This window comes from Bufo bufo, chromosome 7, assembly GCF_905171765.1.
Source record: "Bufo bufo chromosome 7, aBufBuf1.1, whole genome shotgun sequence".
Lineage (NCBI taxonomy): Eukaryota > Metazoa > Chordata > Amphibia > Anura > Bufonidae > Bufo > Bufo bufo.
In genome coordinates this window covers 204,641,110-204,646,383 of record NC_053395.1, presented here as the reverse complement: position 1 = coordinate 204,646,383, position 5,274 = coordinate 204,641,110, and positions in this window count along the sequence as shown.

Genomic DNA, 5,274 nt, shown 5'->3' with positions numbered 1-5,274 from the left:
GTTGGAAAATAGTCGCAAGTCCCTTTTTTTTAACCGTATGTGTGGCAATATTTTGTCGCACAGCCGATTTTCCATGTCCACCAGATGGGCGAGGACGTGTCGGGTGCCGTGCCTAGGCCATGACTCCAACCTCAGCAAATTGAGGGTGCCTTCAGATGTGGCAGATTTTGTTGCAGAATTTTCTGCACCTGAAAATCCGTTCCATTAACTTGAATAGGGTGGCAAGCATGTCGATTTCTGAAAGCCCCATTCAGGTGAATGAACTGATTTTCAGGCACAGAAAACTCTGCAACAAAATCTGCCGCGTGTGAAGGCACCCATACTAACATTTAAGCCTGGGAACGGGTGTAAATGTTGGCAAAAAACGTCGTCGTCACGGATGCGGACCCATTCACTTCAATGGGTCCGCAAATCCGGAGATGCGGAACGGAAGCACTACGAAGTGCTTCCGTGGGGTTCCGTTCTGTACTTCCATTCCGCAAAAATATAGAACATGTCCTATCTTTTTGCGGAACGGCCGGATCGCGGACCCATTAAAGTGAACGGGTCCGCGATCCGCTGCGGCTTCCCCACAGACGGTGTTCGTGCATTGCGGCCCGCAGCGCGGCCACGGGGCGCACACGTTCGTATGCAGGAGGCCTTATTCACTTGAACAGGAAGGAGCTGTCCCATAGAAGTTAATAGAACGCCATACTTGTAGTTGCACCTGCTCACCACTGAAATTGCTGCGGCGAGCAGGTAAAGAGAGCAGAGAAGGCAGTGCTTATATGAGCGCTGCCTTCTCTCTTCAAACATCTGATCGGCGGAGGTGTCGGGGGTCAGACCCCCTTGATCTCATATGGATGACTTATCCTGAGGATAGATCATCAATAGTAAAAAGTGGATAACCCCTTTAAGAAGCTTTGCCCATTAACGTCAGAGCCTTCACTTTTATTCTCTACAAATGATGATGTAACATATGATTTCGTCATACGAAATTACCATTTTTAAAGATAGTTTCCACCAACCAAGCTTGAAGATGGCCGCATTTTAGAAAACCCAGTGATGCTGATAGAGTTTATCATGTCTCTCTGAAAGAATAGACTCGCTTTTGTTATTTTGAGATCGGCATAGGAAGCTGTAGACACAAAACTGTATTCTTAATTAAAACTATTTGCATCACCATTTTTATTTTACCATGGCTTGGCATACAACTATTGATCAATGCATGGCTTGTGGATGGGCGGTCCATGTTTTCTTTTTTTAAAGTTTGAAGGCTACTTGGTCTCAATTTAAGTTCTGAGACCCCGTGGACAGATGTGTTCTAGACATCTGTTCACATGTTTCAGTGCTATGCCTGTGGGTTGGTAGGGCTTAGTGCCAAGGGGACTTAGTCTGACAGCAGGGGTGCTGTTGGACTGCTGGGTCTTGCCACCCACAGGCGCTGTGTCGCGGCAGCGGCGGTTGCCGCATGGTGCTGTGCCAAATTAGAGTAGTTACCCACTCGAAATAGGCAACCTTGACGTGGTGAGTGGGCTTATGCATTTTAATCAAAATGTATACTAATGGCCCCCGTATTCTGTGCATAGATTATGGCTTGGCATACAACTAACTGTGCTGAGAAGCAATAGACCAATGCATGGCTTGTGAGCGTGCGATCCATGTTTTCTCCGTTATTTTATTTTTTGGTCATTATGGATGTGTTGGAGCAATAGAAAACTCATTGCAAAAGTGTACATACCCTTTAAGTAAAATAGTAAAAAAATATATGAAACGTGACAATTTCAGCGAGGTGGATGGAGAAATAAGGAAAACAGCAGGTGGCGCTATACAAATAGAGTTTATTGAATATATTATTAGTTTATAGGCGATACATTTTTAATCACATACAGTTACAAAAATATTCAGATCCATGTGCTGCTTTAAAAAAATATTTTTTGTGGGACAGCCCCTTTAAAAGCTATGTACATATTGGGGACTTTTTTTTTTACGATGGCATTTTACTCATTTGGGGATAAAAATCTTTTTTTCAATTGGTCTTTATTAAAAATATTGAGCTGTTCTGTCACAAAGGGTTGACTGTTTTTCTGCATCTTACTTTCGCTTTGTGGTCATCTAATAACCCTGATCTCTAAATTACTGAGAGCTCAAACACTTATTTAATCCACATTCTTAGGCCTAATGCACACGACTCGGCCTCTGTTCCGTTTTTTTTTTGGGGATAGGATGGGGACCCATTAATTTCAATGGGTCAGCAAAAAAATGCTGATAGTTCATCCGTTTGTTCCGCGTCCATTGTCCGTGTTTCCCTTCAGCAAAAAAAATAGTGCATGTCCTACTTTTTTCACATTTGCGGACAAGGATGGGCATTTATTACAAGGGATCTGTGGAAAAAAACTGATCCTCCCAAAAAAAAATTAACGGATGCCGCATCCGTTTTTTTTTTAGCGTACGCAAAAAGGCATGATGCCTTATCAGTAAGATAAGAACTGAGCTATAATAAGTGTTTATAGGGTCAGAGATAAGGAGCCGTCAGCTCCCTGACTGACAGAAAAGAGAGAGAATTCAGATCCCTCTATTGGGCTACTTTCACGCTAGCGTTTTTTGCAGATCCGTAATGGATCTGCAAAAACACTTTCATTACAATAATACAACCGTCTGCATCCGTCATGAACGGATCCGGTTGTATTATGTCTTCTATAGCCATGACGGTTCCGTCTTGAACACCATTGAAAGTCAATGGGGGACGGATCAGTTTTCTATTGTGTCAGAGAAAACGGATCCGTCCTGACACACAATGTAAGTCAATGGGGGACGGATCAGTTTTCTATTGTGTCAGAGAAAACTGATCCGTCCTGACCCCCAATACAAGTCAATGGGGACGGATCCGTTTTCTCTGACACAATAGAAAACTGATCCGTCCCCCATTGACTTTCAATGGTGTTCAAGACGGAACCGTCATGGCTATAGAAGACATAATACAACCGGATCCGTTCATGACGGATGCAGACGGTTGTATTATTGTAATGAAAGTGTTTTTGCAGATCCATTACGGATCCGCAAAAAACGCTAGCGTGAAAGTTTGGCTCCGCTTCGTCAGGCGGACAGCAAAACGCTGCAAGCAGAATGGTGACTGAACGGAGGCAAACTGATGCATTCTGAGCGGATTCTTTTCCCTTCAGAATGCATTAGGGCAAAACTGATCCGTTTTGGACCGCTTGCGAGAGCCCTGAACGGATCTCAGAAACGGAAAGCCAAAACGCCAGTGTGAAAGTAGTCTTACAGCATCTCAGCTCTGTACAGCTGTATATTTTTAATAAAGACCAATTGGAAAAATGATTTATAGTTCAAAATAAGTACAATGCAATAATAAAAAAGTTGTCCCCAAAGTTGTACAGGGAGGAATAAGAGAGTCAAAACACTGGTCTTAATAGCTTTTTGGAGGAGGAGGAGGAGGAGGGGGTGGAAATGGAGAGAACCATAAGGGCCGACCGGCCATAATACTATTAATAATATTATGGCCGGTCTGCACTATTGGTTTTCTCTATTTCCACCAACCCCCTTCCTCTCCCCCAAAAGCTTTTTTAGGTCTTACAGGTAAAATGAGGAAAATATAACTGGGCCTCAGATGCAGCTGGATGAAAAGGAGCATATGAAGTCTGAATGCCTTTCGAGCTCTCAGCGTCGATCAGCCCCACTCTTTGTATTTTTGTCATTTACGTAAGCCTGTAAAACCCACTGCCAGTCACACTTTGTACAGATGTATATTTTCCTTTTGTCAATTCGGCTTCTTTTGTACACCCTTTTATACTTTGGTATACTATATCGCGTCTACTTTCGTGGCAAACTATTTTATATTTTTCATTTTATAGTTTTTGTTACCCAGTGGAAGGACTTGTATAAAAGGGAATGCTTTATCTGTAAATCTGTGTTAAAGAAAAGAAAATGACCCTTTAAGAAATAAATCTGTGTAAAGTGATGTCTGCTTGCTTGTATTTGTATCCTATAGAAGGCCCTGGCGCACATTTAGCCTCCCCCTCTGCACCGCTATTAGATTCGTCTCATTTCTGACTAGGTGTGAGCCTCGTCATAAATTAGGCGCATCTGCGGCAGTCCTTCCGCCTGGCGTAAAAATTATGCTAACCTCTGGCTGGCATAGAGTTTTGATAACATTAAGCCTTTTTCCAGGCGTAAATGTTGTTAAATTTGCCGGGGCTGGAGTCCTAGCAAAGCCTCCAACGCGCTCCTGCGGCTGTCACGCCAAGCCGGTGGGTGCGGCCTAAAACCCACAGGCCTCTTTCACACGGGCGTCATGGATTTGGGCCGGATAAGATGCGTGTGCATCGCGGGAAAATACGTGATTTTTCAGCGCGAGTGCAAAACATTTTAATGCGTTTTGCACGCGCGTGAGAAAAATCGCCATGTTTGGTACCCAAACCTGAACTTCACAGAAGTTCGGGTTTGGGTTAGGCCTCTTTCACACGGGCGAGATTTCCGCGCGTGAGGTGAATGCATTGCACCCGCACTGAATCCGGACCCATTAATTTCTATGGGGCTGTGCACAAGAGCGGTAATTTTCACGCATCTCTTGTGCGTTGAGTGAAAATCGCAGCATGCTCTATATTGTGCGTTTTTCACGCAACGCAGGCCCTATAGAAGTGAATGGGGCCGCGTGAAAATCGTAAGCATCCGCAAGCAAGTGCGGATGCGGTGCGATTTTCACGCATGGTTGCTAGATGATCGGGATGGGGACCCGATCATTATTATTTCCCCATGGTGATGGATCATGTGATGGACCATGTGATGAGCGCAGTGACGTCACCACAGGTCCTTTTCCTCTTGCACAGCAAGGAAGAAGACAGAAGAGAAGCCGGGCTGCGCGAACAAGTCGATTAAGCCGAGTTAAATTATTATCATTTTTTTTTTTAACCCCTCCAGCCCTATTGTACTATGCATTCTGTATTAAGAATGCTATTATTTTCCCTTATAACCATGTTATAAGGGTCCCCATCCTGATCGTCTCCTAGCAACCATGCCTGAAAATCGCACGGCATCCGCACTTGCTTGCGGATGTTTGCGATTTTCACGCAGCCTCATTCACTTCTATGGGGCCTGCCTTGCGTGAAAAACGCACAAAATGGAGCATGCTGCGATTTTCACACAACGCACAAGTGATGCGTGAAAATCACCGCTCGTGTGCACAGCCCCATAGAAATGAATGGGTCCGGATTCAGTGCGGGTGCAATGCGTTCACCTCATGCATCGCATCCGCGCGGAAAACTTGCCCTTGTGAAA